The sequence below is a fragment of the Falco cherrug genome, chromosome 7, assembly GCF_023634085.1.
Source record: "Falco cherrug isolate bFalChe1 chromosome 7, bFalChe1.pri, whole genome shotgun sequence".
Taxonomy (NCBI): domain Eukaryota; kingdom Metazoa; phylum Chordata; class Aves; order Falconiformes; family Falconidae; genus Falco; species Falco cherrug.
Window position 1 is genome coordinate 24083200 of NC_073703.1, and position 22276 is coordinate 24105475.

A 22276-nucleotide genomic window follows, 5' to 3' on the forward strand; every position below is an offset into this window, starting at 1 on the left:
TATCTAATTAGTAGTTTCTGAGGAATGTCTCTAATCTATCGGGGCTAGGTTGATTTTCTCCAGTATATCATATTTATCTATATGCCATTCAAGTTCCGTTATTGATTGCTGTTTCTACAGGTTTGCCTGGTATAAATAGGAAACCTATGGACCTGTACTGCCTTGCATTCCTCCATTTTCATCTCCTTCTATTCCTTCCATACTGAGGTTGATTTGTGTAACCTATTACTTAACACTTCAGCAAATTCACAGTGGAGTTCTGTTAGTTTCTGGGTGGGTACAGCTGGTTCTTGTGATTTGTGATCTTGTGATATCTTGTGATACTATTCAACTTAGCTGTTTCAACACATTCTACTGATGCTTCTTTCTGAAGCAGTTCCTCCTCTTTCTCTGGGGAGAAATGCTCTGGTGTGGGAGCTACTACACAAGGAACACTAATGTAGAGAATTAATTTAATTTTTCTTCTACAGACTTACTTTCTGTGAGTGCTCGAGGAATGTGTTGAACATCTGTCAGTATTAAGACTTCCTGGTAAGTTTCTTACTCACACAGTGCTTGAAAGAGTATTTACTATTTGTAATTCTTTAGCAAAGATTACTGAGGAATAACTTTTTGACCTTATTAATTTTTTCCAGTTAACAGAGCTTGTGATCTTTTCTGTACTCCCTGCCCAGACAGACCTTCCACTTGTTCAGACATTTTATTCTCTTCATAGTCTCCTTTATTCCACTGTTAAATGACTTCACCTTTTTTGCTGCTGTAGTTTTACAGTAAGAAGGGTTTTTTTTTTTAATCTGTTTACTTTGGTCTGCTTATATTGTATTTTATAGCTACCTACACTCTACCTCCCAGTACTTTATCTTTTTAACGGCCCTTCTTAACAGACAGCTTCATCCCTATGTTCCCTGCTTTGAAGAACACGTATCTGTTGTGGATCTATGAAGGGTTTTGAAGTTGAACATATTGTGGTTGTTAATGGAGAATGTCAATTTGAAAATTGCATTTTAAACCAGAATATAGTGGTTTAAATCTCCTAGCATTGTCAAAGACACCTGAAAATTTGGAGTAAGACATTTACGGTTTTACCAGATTTTAACAGTTTTGTCTTTCTCTCTCAGCACTTACAATAGCAGACTTGGCTAAAATCCTGAGGAAGAGGCCCTACCCATGTTTTTGTATGTAACGTGTATTAGCATAAAATGATGAGAATGACTACCATTAAATCATAGTAAACAAGACCCTGAAATAACACACTGTAAACAAAGCAAGGTTTCAAGAACCTTGAGGGAGATTTCAGCAACACAGATGTGTTTAATTTTTGTACACCTTTCTTCACTTAGTATCACACCTAAGTGATGGGGGATTGGAAAAAAGGTAACTAATAGATTCTAAAGGCTAATGCAAACCAATCAATCTTTAGTAAATAAAAACTTCTATGATTATTTAATGCATTAAACCAACATATATGAAACCAAAAGCATGTTATAAAGGGTAACTGTTGAATCTGTTGAATTTCTAGCTGTGTTTCCCTTTCTCTCTCTTTTTTTTTAACATTGGGGGGGGGTTGACCCTGATCGTTGAAAGACACTGGATCTATCAGGCTTTACAGGACTGTCATGGTTTCACCCCAGTAGGCAGCTCAGCCCACCCAGCCACTTGCTCATTCCCGACACCTGGGCTGAGACAAAGACACTTGAAGAGGCAAAGCAGAAGCCGCGCACAGCAGCAAAGCAAACCCAGGAGTTCCCCCACCGCTGCCCAGGGCAGGCAGGTGCTCAGCCATCCCCAGGGCAGCCGGGCTCCATCAGGGTGACGGGGGCTTGGGCAGACAAACGCCATCCCTGCCAGCGCCCCCCCTTCCTTCTGCTTCCCCAGCTTTACATGCTGAGCGTGACGCCGTATGGTCGGGGCCGTCCCTGGGGCCAGCTGGGGTCAGCTGTCCCGGCCGTGTCCCCTGCCAGCTCCTGGTGCCCCCGAGCCTGCTCGCTGGTGGGGTGGGCTGAGGCGCAGCAAAGCCCTTGGCTCTGGGCAAGCCCCGCTCAGCAGCGACTGGAACAGCCCTGTGTGCTCAGCGCTGTTCCCAGCACAGACCCCAGCCAGCCCCACGCGGGCTGCTGGGATGAACAGTCACTCTGCCCCAGCCAACACCAGTACAAGGTTCTGGATAAATAACTAGATCAGAAATACTTTGTTAGAAGTGGAATTTCCCATGTAGGATGGAAAGCTGCACATAAAAGATGCAGTGTGACTCACATGAAGGACACAACCCCAGCATCCTGATTCTCTATCCAACCACTGTGTCACACGCTGAATGAACTCTGCTGTAGGTTGCTGTGGACTACATCCATTTTTAACCTGATATTAACCCTAGCAATAATTCCTGACCTCATTGAGCTCTCTTTGAATGCGTGTTTTAGCAATACTTAATGATTGCTAGCAAAGGATTCATTCAGTTGTTTAGAGAACTAAACATCGATCTCATTAACATTTATTTTCATAATATCTTGTCTCTTCAGTGTGTTACGCTGCTTGAGTCTAATACTACTTAGGCTTAATACCACACAGATTTGACAGAGCTTTGCCCTCTAGTGTATGTTCTTTTCTATCAGTTTTTACAGAATGCAAAAAGCTATTTCTCAAACAATTTACCAAAAAGTCTGGACCCAAAACAAGGACAAACACCAAAGTACACCAGTTTGGTCCTAGAGTGAGATAGTTTTCAGCTGTGTAGATCACCTCTGGGCAGGAACTCACAGTTGGTAAATGGAGAATAAGCATAGTCCTTGACTTCTTTTTGATGGACCTCTGCGAGCTGTTATAATGAAAACATGCCTTAATTCTGAATTCAAAAATAAACAAACAAAAAGCACAACAAAAAAAAACCCAGATCAAGCACAGAAGAGATTCTTTGCTTTGTTGATCACCCCGTCCTCTCAAGAATCAGCCTAGTATTTTGGTCGCTTCTCCTACTTAGCAGAAGTAATTTGCATATTCACCTTGGATGACAGACGTCATTCCACATTTTCAGTGCAAGTTCACAGATGAACCCCAACTATCTTTCTCTATGCATCATCAAATTGTTCATATGCTTATCTTTAACAACTAATGTCACAGTAAGTGGATGTAGCAGTCAAGCAATAATGTTTAAACACACACACAAAATAATGCACAGTTTAGTGGTAGTGCTTAAGCTGTTAACAGCATACTGCACAGCTATCCTGATCAGGCTGTTAGTAGCTGAAACAGAACAAATGGACCTTTAAATACGTCTAATCAGTAATGGAAATAGAAGGAAGGAAAGGTGACCTGTCAGATAGCTGTTGATGCAGAACTGAAGAGATACTGATACCACACAGGGAACAAGGCACTGAAGAGAACCTGAGTAGCGCAGGAATGAGTGCAGCAAAAAGGAGAGGGATGCTGTCATAGGGCCAGCCTAGGAGCAGGTGAGCTAGCAGGCGATAACAGAGGATTAAATATTCTTCCTTCTGCCCCTGTAAGGAAGAAACCAGACAAGGAACTTCTTACAGATTCTTCATGAAACTTTCTCACTGAAACAGAATTTCATCACGTATGTGTCACACAGTATGTAGGGGTATGTGGCTACTCTTCTGGGATCCTTTTCACCTCTGACATCTGACCTGTTTGCCTCATCAAAACTCTTTGGGCTCAATTCAGGAGTAATCCAGTTTTACATTATTTTCATAAGTAGGACTGGAGAAGGCATGGTGAATTACAAGTTACGCTTTTTATGATGAGTTGGTTGGTTGTTTTGTTCAGATTTCTTTGAACCTCAGAATTAAAAGATATGCAGTTGTTTTCTGAACCTGACAAACACACTTCAAAATTAAGAAGGTTTTAATATTATTCTCTGATGAAACGATTAATTGTATCTGATAATACAATTAATAATAATATTAAAATGAGGGGAATAGGAAAAGGCATACTGTAAAGAAAACTGGATTTTGATGATAAGGACATGGTTTCTGTTTTCTAAGTGAATTAAAAGGTGGAAGAGAAAGGGAAAGACTGGGATAAGAAACCACTGGTGAGAGAAAAATCACTGTGGGAAAGATACCACAGTACAAGACATACAACAGCATGTTGTGTTAAGCTTTAAACAACAAAAGCTACAAGTTTAGAATATGTTACAGAAACTCTCTTGACGTTGGTTTTTTGAAGGCTCGCTAACTCACACCAGCTCCTCACAGCCAAAACTGCAGGGTTATTTTTCACCCTATGTCTCCAGTATTTGGCAATTAGTTGAAGCAACTGCACTGGAATGCAGCTGCTTCCCCCTCCCCACAACAGCAGCTGAATGTTCATCCAACACATGACACTGCTGCAGTTCTTGGATCCTTGGATCCAAGCACTCCCCTGTATGATACTGAGGAGAAACAGCCACTGATTCAGTCTTTGAACTTGATCCTAATCTAAGCTTGGACCTTAAGCTCAGCAGTGCAAAGTCCTGTGTCTGAGATGCAACAACCCCACGCATGAAGGTAGGCTGGGGCTGGGGCTGGCTGCTGAGGTGGCAGCTTTGCAGGAAAGGATCTGGGGGTTGTGGTGGACAAGGCAAACAGGAGACATCACCATGCCTTGCATAAATAGCCAGATGTGCCTTGGGCTGTACCAGTGAGAGCACAGGCAGCCAGGTGAGGAGGTGATGCTTCCCTCTTCCTGGCACTGGTGAGGCTCTGTACGGACACCAGGTCCAGTTTGGGGTTTCCCAGTACAAGACAGACGCAGTTGCACTGGAGTGAGCCCTGTGGATGCCATTGAGCTGGCTGTGGGAGAAAAGAGGTTGATAAGGGGGTTGTGCCGTGGTGCTTTAATGTTACAGTGTCACATTCTCATCCCTGCCTTTGTTTTGTTCTCCTTTGTGAGACCGTAACATGTTGGGTAATTTCCCAGTCACGTGGCGGTAAGTGTTCAGTGCACTGTGGTGGTTCTTGAATGTTGGACCATACCTAAATTTAAGTTGAAGAGTGTGAATTAGTTCTTTCTGCTTCGTCCTCTTGTTTTATAATTAAGGTAGGACATTGCTACTTAGTCTTGAATTAAGGACCCTACTGACCAGATCAGTCAGCACAAGGACACAACAGCATACCAGACAAAGAAATAAACTGAAGAAGAAAATATATTATTGATTGCTTCAGTCAGCCAAAAGATGAAACAGCCTTTGCACTGAGCCTAGTTGTTTTTGTGTCTAAGTCAGATTTCCCATTGGTACCATATATAACTGTGCCTTTTGTTCACTGACAAGTACTAGAGTAATCCCAGACTTGCAGTTGTCTAAGAGAGATAGACAGGTATAGAGACAGACTGTAGAGAGATATACAGGTATTTTCTGGGTATTAACATGTCAAACTTCCTGAAAATAAACATACTGAAGATTTTATCTTTGAGATAGTAGAGCTGAGATGTCAGGAAACTGCAATGTCTTATTTCTGAATTTTATGTTTAAATGTTTTATCAACTTTGGTGTAAATGAACAGCAAAAATTCAAACTTGTGATCACAAAACAATTACCTATGAAAACTAATTGAGGAAATAGGAAAGTAGCTTTGCTTGGCTGAGGTGGTTTAGAAGTATTGTGATCATCTACACTGCAACCATATTAAGGAATGCTGGAAGAAAAGGCAAACCATGGGAAAAACACTACGCAATTGTACAGCAAAGTTCAGAAAAGAACGTCCCCATTAAATCTTTATCTCAAGGCAACATCACTTTCAAGAACTGGTTTTGCTTCAAAAGCCACTGTGAAAATGATTTTTTTTCCTCTTGTTGTATTGAGAAAAGCAATAACCAAAGAAAGGAAAATAAGCAGATCTGTAAGTTTTCTACTAGTGTGCAGTTCACCTAGTCTTGTTTGCTACAGTTGCAAGCCTCCTGTGCCAAGGCAAAAATCCTGGTCCCTGTCTAAAAGGTTATGGCTCCTTCAGTGACTCCTTGTTAGCACAGGGAAAGGAGCCGCAGTTACCTGCAGTGCTCTCAGGTATCCCTAGAGATCCAGCCCGAAGTAGAATGCATGGGCCAAGGAAGAGATTTAGACCAAGATGAAGAACTGCTTAATAGTTATGAAGCACACCAACAGGAAAAGCAAGGCCGTGTGCTGAACATTTAACTTGTTCTCAGGAGTCATCACAGTGCCTGCAGGCTCACTCCCACTGCCCAGGCAAACACCTCTGCGTCAACACAGCAGAGCCACAGAAACCTCAGCTGCCTGTAGTACTAAATTAAACATGACTGTCACTATTCGCAGCTGGGGTGGCTCAGAACTACCTCTTCCATGGTACTGAATTCACCCATCTCCAGGATGGCTGCTGCCAGTGAGGCTCCTGTTCCAGCGCTAACTCCTGAACCATGCCCAGGAATTATTTGGAATGCTGCTAAATCTCACAGCTGTGCAAAAAAGGGCTGTGGCACTATAAATGTGATAAAGGCTGTATAGATGACCGAGCTCCTGGGTATGCTCCCTAGCACTCTTTACTTGACTTATACAGATGAAGCCTTTGTGGTTTCACTCTAACCTACTGAAGTGGGTGCATAAGAACATAGTACCCTGGCTATTGCAGAGGAATAGGACCAGAAAACTGTACACCTTTACATCAACAGTATAACTTGCTAATACCAGGACAGACAGAAATGTTAAAATTTCGGTTTAGTGCTGCTTTGTCCCTTGCTTGTTCTGAGAATGTACTTCTTAAACATATCTATGAACAACACAGAGGTATTTTAAACTCCTGTTCCTGATAACATTTTTGCTGAGAAATACTTTACAGAGAAGCACTGCAACCTAATTCTACAATCTGAGCTGCAGAAGCAGCAGCCCAGTGATTATTCATACAAATGAATTACAGAATCACTGTCATTTATGTTTTATGCTTTATGTTTTAGTTGAAAGGATTCCCTAATAGAATAAGCAGCTTCTTTTGGAGAAATAAAATTTACAGTATAGCTCTCTCTGCGTGGGCACTTCAAATTTCCTTGAGTATAGTCTATGACTTTACAGACACAGGGTAATTGCTTTCATAATGATTAATATATTTTGCAATATAATCATTATCAAACCTTCATGAAAACTGATATTGAGAGCTCCATTTCAGATAATGGATTTTTATAATAGCTTAAAAAATGTAAGGTCTTGAGTTTTGTTTTAAAAAATGAATGCATCCCACTACTATTGTTGTGGAAAGTTACTGATCATTTTCTGGTAATCAAAATCTTTCAATTATCAAATGCATAGCTTCATTAAAGAAAAGTCAAACACATTAAGCAGGGATATTACAAGTTCTTGGTGACAGCCATTTAGTCATAAAACTGTTCTGAATTTATTTTAAAATTAGTTAGAAAATACAAGTTTTAGGTGACAACAAGGAGTTACAAAAAACCTAGGAAATATGTAACCAGAAAGATGAGCATGTACACTTTGTTTCATTGTTTCGTTATGAGATCACTTATAATTAAGCCCATACCAAATTTACAGGCTTGTCCTTTGAAACTTCAAGTCATTAAGCAGATTATTCATGTGGCATGTCTTTCTTGGTCATCTATTCATTGCATCCCTTCCAGTGCTGAAAATACTGTCATTGTACTGATACACTGCAAGTATGTCACACTAAAACCAGCTATACCAGCCCTATTTCTCTCACAGAAAATTACTTCTCACTGAATTTCTACAGCATCACTATATAATTTTCCAGAGTAGCAATTTTGACATGTTGCTTCATTGGCTACTTCAACATGTTCTTTGGAAGTTAGCTATGACAAGCGAGTCTTTTGTCCTCAAGTTAAATGCGCTATACAGAAGCTCACCCCTTCACTGTAAAGTGCATTGTGTTGATCCATAAATCTAAAATGATGACAGAGAACCCAAATGGGGCTCTTATCCTCCCTTTTCCTCAGTCTTCCGTGTGACATCCATGCTTGCTTTTTCAGGGTCTGTCCAAAGTATCTACAAATTGTACTCAGTTCTTTGCTCCGTTGACATTTCCAACAAGTGCTGTTTCTACTACAGGATTCTGACTAAGTGCCCACCTAGCAGCTCAAACATCACAGGCCTTTCTAAAATAGACCAATAATTTACAATTAAGCATGTCAGTTTAGGATTCAAAGTGGCTTCTTGCAGCTGCGTGAAAAGGCTGGAGCTTGAAGCATGCAAAACAATCAGTTTGTCCATCAGCTCAATAATCTAAAATTGCTTCAAATAACAGCAAAGAGTGTGGTTCTCTGTGAACAGAACAAATTATCTTTCCAAACACAAGGTCAACACATATATAGCTACCCATGTCACGTATTCATACTGCATGCTTTTCTTTGCAAATATATTTAAAATTATCTCAGGTCATTACAAATATACGTTTTAAGAAGACCTCTAATCACTAGTCAGTTCTGAACAGGAGAATAAAGAGTGGTGAGACTGGACTCTGATTTAAAATGATTTCAAGATCTTAAACAAATGTAGCTGAGAAAGTCTGTAAAAGTCAGGGAACTACAATTTGAAATTTTGATCTGGTAGTAATGCATTAAAACTATTATGGTCTAAAAGTTAATATGATCTGCTTCTCCAACACTTGCAAAATAACAGAATTAGAGCTTTAAATGTGTTTCTTGGCTATTCTGCTAGGCTCAAGGAGCAGGAAAGTGGATAAACTTTCTCACATGAATGCAGCTTCCTGCTAGTGCCAGGCAATGCTTACACCGCTTGGACTATGACAGTGATTAAAGTAGATATCCATGCCAGCCACATAAGTGAATACACTAATAGCTCATGGTAAGTGGTTTTGATTTCTACACGTTGAATATGAATGTTTGAAAAGGGTTTGCACTGATTGGTAACACCCTAGTCTCAGGCATGCTCCTTTTTTATGGTTTGTGGGAATGTAGAGGAAATAAAAGGAGGAAAGGGTTTGCATGATCGTTCCCTAATAAATTGCTTATTCACCATAGACTTTTCTCACTTTTCCTTATGATAAAACAGTTGTTAGGGCACATAAACTTAGCCAGTGTAATAATTCTTTATTATTCCTAAATGTCTTCAGTATCTTTGCTTCATCATGAATTTGTTGAGTGTACTCAAACTTCCAAACTTAAGCAATCTAAACCAGCAATGTTAGGAAAATGCTGTTATTATGCCTTGTCTGAAGGACATTCACAACATACATGGCTTTCAATGTACATGAATGCTGGTGATATAGGCCTAAAATTCCACACAAAAAAACCCCCACCCTGTAGATGACAAGTAGCAAGGAATTTGCTTCCTCCTTTTGGGACATCCTGCTGGGACAAGTAATGCTGACAGTGTGGGATACCAGTAAGGTTGACAAGCCAACAGAAGGTGGCCTATAATTCACTTAACCTAAAGTGGGCTTCCAAACAGCTGTGCCACACACAAATGGTGATACAGCAGGTAGAGAAACTCTAAAAAGGGACATATGCCAAAACTGTGATCCAGATACTGACTCCCATGTGTTTCAAGAATGTTTATGCCTTGTATCCAATTAGCAAACATTTAATGTCCTCTAGGAGGGTTTGTGATAAACACAGAGGAAATCAGTTAATAACTCTGGATTCTAGTTAGAAGTAAATCTGAGATTCTAGCATGGGTTATATTTTGTCCAGAAACATATCAGTGGTGTGCACCTTTATTGCTTGACAAACTGCTTGAGTAAAGGAAATCAGAATGATGGTACAGGTGTGGAGTCAAGCGTATGGCTAAGAAGATTAAGCAATTTTTGCTGGAGAAGCAGATCTTGAAGGAAATTTATTGGCAGCAGCATGCTTTTTTAGGCACTTCATGAAGATAACAAAACCCCAAATTCAGAGTTCAGCACTTAATCATACCCTATATGGTTTAGTATAGGGCCTGAAAACTGGCATGGGATGGGAGTCATCGACCAGAGTAAGACAGAAAGCAACGGTTATTCCTCCTTTTGTGATTCTTCATTGCCTCTTACGTTGGCAAAAGGAGAGTCAGAATGTCTGCAAATCACTTTTGAGCTGCCCACTGACGTGCTGTAAATTTGTTGATTGGTAACTTATATGCAGGAAATTGGTTTTATGAAAGGTGGCATTTAGACCTTTCAAGTGGAGGTCGGCATAAGCTTTCATAACATTTAGACAGATGTCATATCTCATCCAGAATCCTTTGGCTTTTTTGTACAATACTTTCAATTAATGAGCTCCTGGTACTACAACAAGAACTGTTCTTCTCCCTGTACAGGAGTATGAGTCTTACAAGTGTTGCATGCTCAGTGTGACATGGGAATATTTGCACAGCAATTGTCTAGTACCAATGGTGATGATCCTAAAACGTATGTTCTTCAGACTAATCTTCAATTCTGCAACAATTTGTGTCACTTTCTGAAAAATCATTTTTGACACTTTTGATTTTGATTCTCTTAAAGCAAAAGGCAGATAACGCTAATCACATTTTTAAACAGAAATGACAGCAAGAGGTGCTTGATGCCTGTAAAATCTACTAATTCAAAGCAAAAATGACCTCAGGAAGATCTTTAGTGTTTAGTCAACAATTATTCTAGCAAAATACTACCTGGAAGTTAATGGGAGATTCAGTCCGCATGTAATATGCATAACATATCAAATTTATATGCACTAGACACCAAAAGCTACAACAAAGATAGTAACACTAATGTATTTTGTATGATAAATATATCTTTTCTAACAGGCACGATAGAATTAAATTAATTAATTCAGAACCTAGATTAGGGGAAGGTTCCCCATGTAATGGATCTCGGTTTCTGCACTATTCTGGCTATAGCTTGTATTGGTCAAAGTGACTCAAAGTTATCCAGGGCTGATTTAATTCTGAGATAACTTTATTCAAAAATACTATGAATATAAATATTTTCAATGTTATTGATAAATGGAGAATTTTCCAAGTGAAAACATTTTGAGGTTATATGTTCTAATGCTTTGTAAACTTTTAGGGTCAAGTTTAGGCCTGGTATAAATGTCAAACCAGCACTGATTTAAAAAAGAAAATACTTTTTACTTCTACTTATGTATGAAAAAAATGAAGTTATGAATGGTAAAAAGTTTATTAATGGCTCTTGGGAATATGCTTTTATTTTATAGACACTGTGAATACAGCAGTTTTCTTCTTTACGGATACATGCAGAGATTTCCTACAATGCTTTTGGATTGAAATACTGCATAAAGATCATGACACCTTTTTATAGTGCAAGTGCATGGTTGCACTCAGTTCTGCAGAGACACTGTGGAAGGGCTAGTCTATGGGGGAAACAGGAGACATGATTTACACAACTCAGCCGTTTAAGGAGAGTGGAGGAACTGCATAAGGTAGCAAGTGGTTTGTCTCAGTCTATGTCTTTAAAGCCACAGTAACAATGATGAGTAGTTCACAGTAAATTTCTGCACTGCGCCTGTGAAACGAAAGATTCCAACAACCTTAGAAGACTCATTTCTGTATTCTGTTCACTGGGGAAATGGGAGAAAACTAGTAAGGAGTTGTACTCTAAATGTATTGCAAATACAAATTTACAATTGGCAGAAATGAACAGACATCTTCAAGGACAAGTTATTCAGGCCAATATAAATCTTTGTCGCTTGCCAGATAAAATACAAACCTGGAACCTACATGTGGCAGAAGCATGTGATGTGCTCCAGCATCTAACACAAGGGTTATTACATGCAGCAGGTCACAGTGATCTAGTGGGTCAAATGAGATATGATCTCTGTGCCACTGTGCCACAGAAGAAGTCTACCTGCCATACCAGGCATTGTGGAAGGGGAAGGTCCATTTAAGAATTCCAAGTGAGAACTCTTGCTGGACCCCACTGCAAAGCTCACTGTGAGAATACTGGAATTCCAAATCACACAGAGGATGAGTGTTTCCTGGGCTGTGTCAGCTCTTAAATGGATTTATGAGCCATAGTGGCCTGGCAGCTCAACACAACAGTGATTGTATGAAGATGCAAAGCTGCTCACTCTGCAACACTTGAGACAGCCCCAAAAGTTATTCTCTGTGCCTCCTTGCCGGCTTCATAACTGTCCTGGTTTCAGCTGGGATGGAGTTAATTTTGCTCTGAGCAGCTGGAGCAGCGCTGTGGTGTGGATGTGGTGTGAGAGCAATGCTGACAGCACACGGTGGGTTTGGTTGTTGCTGGTGATGTCTGTACTGAGTCAAGGGGGTTTGGTTTCTCAGGCCCTGATGGTGAAAGGGCTGGGGGGGCACGCGGTGTTGGGATGGGGCACAGCCGGGACAGGTGACCTGAACTAGCCAAAGAGGTTCTGTACCATATGTTGTCATGCTGAGTATATAAATGGAGGAAGGGGCAGGGATGGCGTTTGTCTTCCCAAGCCCCTGTCACACGTGATGGAGCCCAGCTCCCCTGAGGATGGCTGAGCACCTGCCTGCCCATGGGAAGTGGTGGATGAATTCCTTGCTTTGCTTTGCTTTCATGTGTGGCTTTTGCTTTACCTGTTAAATTGTTCTTATTTCAACCCCGAGTTTTACATTCCTTTCCAATTCTCCTCCCCCTCCCTTTGGATGAGGGGGAGTGAGTGAGTGGCTGCGTGGGGCTGGGTTGCTGGCCGGGGTTAAACCATGACAGTAACCAACATGTTCACAAACCAGCAGGGCCATGCCCAGGGGTGTGCAATCAGTCAGGAAGGGGACAGGGATAGCCCAGGTCCCTGCAGAGAGCACACCTGGAGGGAGGTCATCTCCTGGCTGCACTGCTGCTGTGTCACCCAGGCAGAGTGCAGTGTCACCACTGCAGATACGCTTACGTGTGCTGCTGCCCCACATTGACATGGTCTTGTGTCAGGACCTTCAGTGTCCATAAAGGTTGCTTTTACAGGGAGGGTCATACAATCAGCTAAAGTCTCACACTGCAGGAGCAGGCTGGAAATCAGGACCACGGGCGGCAATCAGTTAGCTGAGGGGAATGTGCTCGAGCTTGTAGGTCACGAACCCTGGGAGGACAAGGAATGTGAACAGACAACAATCAACAGGATGAGTCCTGCCGAGAGAGGACAGGGGAGTGGGGGAAGGATGGTGCCAAGGACGGTAGCAAGGAGAGGTAACACCTTGCTGTTAATTGATGACTGTAAACACTTATTAAAGTGTCCTTTGTTTTAGTTAACCACCAATCAAGGATTGCCTGGTATGTATTGCTTAGCTAAAGAACCAAGCTGTTTAAAGCGGGCAGCTTCTGAAAATATATATAAACTCGTGATTGTGTACAATAAATTGACATTTGCTTGCATCAAGCAGCGTCCCGTCTCTCCATCGCGGCATCACACCTCACTTGCATTAGAAGCATCATTTCCAGAAAGTACGCTCCATGAGTGCTCACTTCTCAGAGCTGTTTCTTGCTAGTAGAGTCTGTGGGGCAAACGGGACTGTTTTTTGTAGTAGTCTTCTACTGCTGCTGGCTTTACACAAAGCTGAGTTGGTGCAGTTTCTACCACAAAAACTTGTTATGAGTTGCAGAGAATTAATCCCTTCCTAGAGATAGACTTAATCTTGTTAGAATTAGGTAGGTAGAATATTTTATGTCGGTTACAGCTGGCCACATGCTTTCTGCATGCTTGGGGGACCTATGCGCACTGTTTAAAAAGTGGGTTTGGGGATTAAGACACAAGTAGCAAGACTGAAAAAAAACCTTGGTATATTAAGGAGACATTGTTTTGTTTTCTCAAAGGCATCAGCCTGTGAGGTTTTTGATACATCTAACATGCTAATGTGGATATGAAATGCTAGGGCTGACATTGCTTGCCTTGGAAAAATGGGACTGAAAATATAACTTTATCTGAAGCACCTCCACATTCTAACCACCAACATGTAGAACCTTATTATTATAGTTAGTTCAGAAATTCACTGCTCTGTTGTAGAGCAGAAAGGAATTCAAGACTTCTTGTCCTAGAAAAGAAGCATCAAGAGACTGTCAGTGTCTTTTTTTCACATTCAGGATGCTACCTGAGGCAGAGGAGCCCTGTCCAGACTCCTAAGGTTGTTTAGTAATTTACATGTTGTTACTGAAGTGTTGTTATAAATAATATAAATATATATGCTATAAATTATACAGGTGTATTACAATTAAACCATATATGTATATTTAAATTGCATATATAAAATCTGTTTTTAAACATATACTTTTAAGTTTTCTATTAATGTACATATGCTGTTTTGGGGAACAGGCTGGTGTCTGATTAACAAAGGATGAAAACTGAATTTATTGTGCCTCTTTCAGTATGTATTTTCTTTACATTTTTGAAATTAGTTTCTCCAGGAATATAAAAGGCATCTCAGGATCTGAGTAATAGGCAGTTTGGGATTTGAGGCTAGAGTAAAAAGAAGGATCTGATCCATGGTTTCTTTTCGAAGGATGGTTGCAGAAACCTGGTCTCTGCAGTGTGTCCAGACACACTTTGCAGAACCTGCCACTTGGAAAACGCTGAAGAAAGGATTCTGAACTTTGCAAAGAGTGACTGTAAGGGGACGGGTTCCCTCTCTGTGCTTGTGTTAATTATTCATAGGCCACTGGCAAAGACAAAACCAAACTTGTCAATACAGATAGGGGGTGGAGGCTGCTTTCAAAGACATAAAAACATTTTAAGTACTTGCTAAAACAAACAAAACGTCTTTCAGATGCTAAGTCTGAAGGGACCTCTCTGCCCACGTGGAGTTTTATACATCCTTCAGTTAACTTGTAGGTCTACACGTAAGATTCAACACCTAGGGACATGGCAGTGTTTATGAAGCCCTGAAGTATATGAAGTTCAGGTACTTATACAACTTGTAAGAGAAAGCAAAGGCTCTTAAAAATGGCTTCAGTAAAATTCATTCCCATTCACAAATTTATTCCTATTGTGGTAAAGACATAACCTTTTTTTAAAGTTAGTTTTTAAAATGTAGTCTTAGCACTAAGTAGCAGTACATTCTTCTAAAAAGTAGTTGTGCCTGCTTCCTAAGCGAAAGGCAGAACTGATGGTACAGATAACACTTTGGAAAGGAAATTCCTAGACTGAGCTTTTCTAGAGCTAATGAAGCCTATGTTTTGGAACAAAACCCACTTTACAATGGTCCTATATAAGAATCTGTAGAGCAATTTTAGTTTTTCCTGTAGCGGACTAGATCCTCACTGTCCCAAGTGGTGTCCAAACAGAAGAAAATAAGGTAAGTTTAGGTTTGTGAGGTGCACTACCCAAATGTAAAACAAGGGATGGACACAGGCAAATCAGTAGGAGATCAAAGAACCAGCAAAGCCATAGTCAATAGGAAATACAGCTGTTTCAGCAGAGCAGTTGAGCAATCTTTGTCCTGTTCTTTGTATGTGTTAGGGCAACAAGAGTTTGGAGCAACTTTGAGATAACTTTGCTGAAGAGTTGACCTGTACACCGTACAATAGAGGCAAGGACAGTATGGGTTCTTTTCTTAACAAGTCACACAGAGGTATAGTTGAATGCATATTATTTTTATCTGTGTTTGTTATTAGTTTTACACTGCAGGTGACCCATGATTCTTCAAAATCTTTAAAAACCACAAGTAATTTTGGGAAGACAGAGAAGGAATCAAAAATTAAGCTTGTTTTTCTTGTACTGTGCATAAGAATAACTACTTACTGCAGTGATATTTTTTTCTTTAAACCAATACAGCAAAGACCAAGAAACTAGGAGATTTCTCCTTGGAACTTACGAATATTATGAACATTTACTAATAACTTGGAAAAAAAAAAAGAAAAGAAAAAGACATGATTAAGACAGGATTATAAAAGCAGTCAATTATATTCTTTTATAGCAAAGTACACATTGCAAAAATGTGTAATAAATTAAACCAGATGGCATTAGACAAACAGGCAGAGCAGTACTATCTAAGAATTGTTAGCATAGCTGCAAAATTCTTATTTTTCACTCTAAGTGAAGGCAAATAAATTATTTGCTTATTTAGCATAAGCAATTAATCTGTTCCTTGTAGAACATTTCAAAATTAAGTTTGAAACTTTAAAGCTAGACAAGAGTTCCCAGTAGCATACCCCAGAATGATAGAATCAGGGAATGTCTCATATTGGAAGGGACCCATAAGAATCATGAAGTCCAACTCCCTGCTCCTCAAAGGATTACCAAAAACTAACCCATATGACTAAAAGCATCATCCAGATGCTCCTTGAACTCTGACAGGTTTGGTGCCCTGACCACTTCCCTGTGAAACCTGTTCCAGTGACCAACCACTCTCTTAGTGAAGAACCTTTTCCTAATGTCCAATCTGAACTTTCCCTGATGCAACTTCATTCCATTTCCTCTTGTCCTGTTGCTGGTCACCAGAGAAGATCAGCACCACCCCCTCTGCTGCCTACCCTACCAGTCAATCCACCTGCATTTGAATGAACTTTCTGAAAGCAGCTTCACACTCTCCAGATAAAGAGGTGCAGTGAAATGCCAAATAACCCATGAACTTGTCTCAGCCTCTGTGGGGTAAAATAGTCTAATGGAAGCAAACTTTGAGCAGCTAAATGCTGATGCACAGGGACATACTGTCATGAAACTTCTACACTGACAGTCTTAATTTACAGAGAAGAATTAACAGGGACTACATGAACTTGCAAATTGGCACATTCGAGGGAACATTTCAACAGTCTGATAGAACTTTGAGAAGATTTAAATAATGAAAAATGTTATTGCATCTTTCATGAAAGTAAATGCTTTTAACAAAAGGAAAATTTATTAGAACGGCCAAAGGCAACTTCTTACAAGATGAGCTCTTACAGGAGATGCAGCAATGGCAATGGGCATTTCAAGCAGACATTTTAGAGGTGAATCTAGCCCCACTTGCAGGGTCAGTATGTTGCTGTAGAGGCTAAGCAGAGGTGCAAGGGCTGGGAGGCAAATGGGCACAAGGACAAGCAACTGTCTGTGTTTATGATGCTAAACACTGTGTTTCTGAGCCAGCAGACTAATTCTCTCAACTTCTTCACCACATTACAAGTTGCACGATATTCCAGGGAACTTCAAAAATTCAGATGGGCACATGAAGACTCTGTGGAAGGAACAATTTAATTCTAAATATTTGTGATGTGTGCCTATCAGACTCATCATAATTGCTAGATTCTTCACACTGTTTTGTACATAGCCTCATACACACCAGAACCTGCAGATGAATGTGAAGATGTATTTCACCTATATCTGGAGTTTGACTTTCAACTACCATTCTGTGAAGACTTCTTTTTATTACACTTACATTATCTTTGCAAACTTTTAGTGTTTTTAAAGTGTCTTTGACTAATGCTGGGATTTTGGCATTCCTATATGTTTAAACACTGAGCTGCATTATTTTGGATCAGTTTTAATGGGCCAGAAGTGCGGTCTGGAATAACAGACTAGGTCTGTATGTAGAGTGAGATGGATCACAGCAAGAGACAGTGCAGCACAGATCCTCTCTGCCAAAAACCCAGTGCATGGGCCAGCTCTCTGGGTCTTTTAACTACAGACAGGTTGCCATGAACTGCTGTGACGGGGACAGGCAAGCACTGAATGACTCTTCAGTGGAAAAAGATGTGAGTAGAAGAATGACTCCGCAGCAGCAGCAAGCCAGATCATGAGCTAAGAGGAGTTAGTTTTTTGTGGCATGGGCAGTAAGCAGTTGCAGGCCTGCATGGCTATCAATGGCCACCATAACTAAGTTATGAGCCCTCATTATGACCGATTACCTTGACTGATGGACTCATAATGGTGCTGATGTATTTTATTTTTTGCGGGCTACTTTTTGCAACACTTTAGTCCTCACAGAAAAGCTGTTTATCAGTATATCAGCAAAATCTGCCAGAAGATCAAGTCTGGAGACTAACACATGATGGTGTAATCTTTGTGATCATGAGTGTGGGACTTCCCACCAAACCCAGAAATGTATATTTCACCTAATACTATTCTTTTTCATGGATTTTGACAAAATGAGCACTTCCCAGTAGAATCCTGATATGTGAAATATGCCATATGTTCTACCCATAAACTTAGCAGAGCTGTTGCATAATTCATGTGTATTATAACATTTAATGTGAACTATTTAAAAATAGAGAGAAGGATCTTTGCAATGTGTGCTTCTTTCTGAGGAGGGAGGTGCTATAGGAAAGAGCAACTGAATATTTAAAAATTCCTTCTTCATAGCAGTCAATCACCTGTGGCAGCGAGTGGTACTGAAAGCTAAGCTGGACAACAACTGGAAAGCCTGGCTTAAACAGAGGAAGAGGAGGAGAAGATGTAATAGTCTGCCTGAAGAAAGATGGATGGGAACAGTGAGTACCACAGACCCTGCAAACAAAACTTGATTGCATTTTGTTATATATACACAGAGGAACCATTCCTGGGACAAAGCAGCTCACAGACTTCACAGCTGCCCTCCCTCCTCCATGGATGCTAAAATAAGCAATTTACCCTTCTGAGCAGACTCTGCTTTGAGACGCCAGCACTCATATGCATGGCCATTTGCAGACACTAGGTTATGACAAACAGTGCTTGTTAGTTCAACCACATCACACCACAACTATGTGATTATTATGCTTTGGAACTCACCCATATGTGGATAGGTTACTGCTGGACAGAGAAGCCTCCCAAAACAATGTGCAAACTAACCCTGGGGGTAGGAGTTCAAACTGTTTCACCTAAGGGAGAGAGCAACAACTTTTTGTGGTTTGCGCGGTACCTGATGCACTCTTTGGAATGATCTGCAGTACCAGTCTTGTCCATGCCGAATGAAACAACTTGAGAGACAGCAACCGAACCATAGTGTTGTCTCTAAAATGCGAGTCTGTTCCCGGTGTGCAACAAGCTGATCTTACACATTGAGACAAGATACTGTTTTATTACAGAGCTGCGCAAGTCTGGATGCTAGCAAACAAATCTAGCCTATCGAGGTACAAAGTTACAAACATTATACACAAAATCTTACCCGGAGGGCAGGTCAGTATAGATCATTGGCTACACATTGGCATATCCATTACCTAACTTATCTTGCTACCATGCATGTTCTCTGAGGAAGGGTCTTTCAGTGGGCCTGGTCTTTCCCTTAGGGGGTGTCATTTTTAGTATTATAATGAGGGTGGTTCACTCCTAGGGCAAGGCTGAAGACCATAAGAGCTAACTTAATCAGAATCTAACATAAACAAGGTAGTTTAAGTGCGCATGGCTTACATCATGAAGATAAGATGTTCTTTGTTGTGTCTCTCCAAAATCTGACTCTCTTGATTAGAAGTCCCTTCATTTGTCATTCTTGACAACTGTAGAGGGTCAACTTGACCTAAATTCTGTGCACATATAGTTAAGCACTAAATCTGAGTTCAAGAATTTGGGAGTTTTAGACAACAACAGTGTATGAAACACACATTTTGTTGTTTGTGTATCATACATCTTTATTTCCACTAGTTTTTCTGTGATCCTTTATTGAAAATATGTATTAAAATACCAAGGTTTAAATATGTCCTAACATGTTAAATATGGAAACATTGCTCTAGGAAGAGGATTTCCTTGGATTATTATAAAGAATCCTCATTGGTTTCAAAGCAGGGGGGAGTGGAAGTTGGGGAAAAAAGTGATTGGAATTCCACAGTGTGATGCCATTGTAACAGTGACAGGAGAGGACAATGAAATGTCTTTTAAACGTCTGATGAAGTCATATTCCTACTGGACAAGTGATGAATTTTGCTCAGAATTTGAAACAGGTCACCTTCTGACCTACAGTTTTGATAGTATTGATGTTTTAAGGGGAGAAAGGCACTTTCCTTCTTTGTTTGGTTCCCCCCCTGGAAAAACAGCTTCTGTGTTGTTCCTGATGGCTGCATTGTCCCCCATACTGACTTTAAAGTTTAGAGAATTAATGTTGTCACTCATTTTAAAGCTCTGATAGCACTATCATTGTTAAGAGACTGCAAATGACCTTGCTGGTTTTACTTCTTTTTATTTTTCCCCCAGATAAATGAGTCTGGACCTCATTAAGGGAGAAATGCACTTCTCAAGTGACAGCCCAGTTGTGCAGACTGAAGGATGCGATGAATATGCACTAAGCAATGTACATGGAACAAAGCAATACACAGCTCTTGAACACTGGAACTTCTTTATATTAGTACTTGTGTAAGGGAATCAGTAGTAGAAAGGGTGGGGGGTGCTGAATAGTGAATTCTGTACCACTTATCTAAAGGATGACGCACCTATGTTTAGTTAAAGTTGGGAAATGTCCAGGGACCCTTCTTGCAACATGACGGATGCACAGACTGCTAGGTCCTTGGGTTGGTTATCTTTAAAAAGGGACATTTTGTCTTACATTCCTGTTGTACATGCAGCGTGGTGAAGATGGAGGCTTTAAACATGACCGCTAAGGAATAGAGTCTGCATAGAGACAACTCCTCAAGGACATTGTCCAGGCACAAGATATGTTAATGTTGTTAACTTGAAGATGTGCTGGGTCCTTGAATGGAATGTGCTGATTGTCCAGGTGTGAGATATGTTAATGAGTTCCCGGAAAGTTGATGAATAGACATGAGTGACTTGTATAAGGAGGGGGCTGAGGGGTTCCCTCGGTGTGCATGACTTTGGTGGAGCGATCCCCCATGCACCCAGTGCTGCCAATAAAGGATACTTAGTCACTCAGAAATTTTGACTTCGTTCTTTAAATCAATGCTCAGGTAAGATGGAATTGGGAGGAACAGGAACTGTTGCCACTTGTCTATAATGTAACTTGCTCAACCGGCAAGGAAAATGCAAGTGTTGGAGCACTGCAAGCTGTAAGAAACTGCACTGCAAGCCATAAGAAACTTTAGAGTGTCTTGAGCAGAGTAATAATATGCAAGACAGATCCTGATCTTGTCATTTTAATGTTTCAACATTGGCAAACGATCATTAAAAAAGTTGGAAAAAAAAATCTTTACAGAGGCAAATGACTTTTATGCAAGAGAAGACTTGTGTTGCCTTGTATTTATTCACAGTTTTTATTGCCAGGTGGAAGATTGTGATAATCAGTGTAATATATTAATATTCCCCAGATTCATTCACATTCCCCAGGCACAGGCTTTTTTGCCTACCTCAAAAGATATCCCTAGTGTGTGACATGACTGTAGTAGAAGCAATATTTTAAAATAGTAACATTCTTTGCTGTGCAGTTTCTTGGAAAGTTCTCATAGAAGCATCTCTTTACTCAGAAGTAATATTCAGAAGAAATACTTCATGCAGAAACTGTATTGCTGTTCATGGAATAACAGGCAGCAAGTCTGCTCTGTCTTTGTGAGGATATTTGCCCTCAGCCAGTGCATGTGTACAGTCTGAGATGCGAAGCTTTACCGTGGCACAGGCCCATGTCAGCTCTACATTCTGAAGAACAGTTTGTTGAGAGTGGGGTGGCCAAGTGCAGAGGAAGGTCCATGCCTGAGAGCAAAAGCCTGAAGGAGCCTTGAACTGCCTGTAGCTGCCTGAGAAAGAAGAGGCAATGCAGCCAGGTGCTATCTTGGGGGTGACTAGCATGTCTCCAGAAACACAGCACGCTCTGTGCCCTTTGGGGAATGCTAGTAGTGTGCTCTGGGCTTGCTTGGCCACCCAAGGTACAGCTGCAGGTGACTCCAGGATTCCCTGGATGGTTGCAGTCAGGCCAAAGGATGAGTCACTGATGTTGCCTTCCAGTTTTGGCCTCTGCTTTAAGCAGCCATGCAACAAATAAGCATAATTTGCATGCACTATACCAGGACTGTGCAGCTTGGGTGGTTGTTCTCTGATAGTCTATAGGAGCTCACAGCAAAAGGTATATGACAAAGTCTATCCCTGGGATGCTGCACGCCATTTCAGCTACTCCAAACAAATACTGCTCTTGTTACCGAAATCTCGGAATGAAGAACTTATTGACACCAATGTGATGTAGATAAGCAGACACTTCTTTATTAACGGCCGGGTGCGTGAGCGAGTCCTCTCATGATCAACGCACACCAGGTCTCAAAATTAGACACCATATATAGAACTTATTCATGCATATTCATTAAGTATTCATGCATAACCATGATATTTCCTGTAAATCATTAACATATTCTCCTCCTATATCCGATTCTGCGCAGTAGAGCTTAGAAAGGTCTAGAAATGGGTCTGGGGTACGATTTGGGTAGGTGGTACATGAGTCGGTGGTCGCGATCTCCCCCTGCCAGAATTACCTTTTACTAAAGTTCATGGTTTCTTGGCAGGTAACTACAAGCTGTTCCAGTCAACTCTCCCCGGTTCCCATTAATCCTATATTCTGACATTTCAATACACCTTCTACATA

The 22276-nt window shown here is 40.7% G+C and overlaps 1 long non-coding RNA gene across 1 annotated transcript; it reads left to right on the forward strand.

The window, feature by feature from the left end:
* The first annotated feature begins 385 nt into the window (after positions 1-385).
* On the forward strand, positions 386-20925 carry LOC129736522 (uncharacterized). Its single transcript, XR_008733256.1, has 3 exons — positions 386-531; positions 18151-18278; positions 19951-20925. It is a non-coding gene; the product is annotated as an uncharacterized LOC129736522 (long non-coding RNA).
* Positions 20926-22276: the final 1351 nt, after the last annotated feature.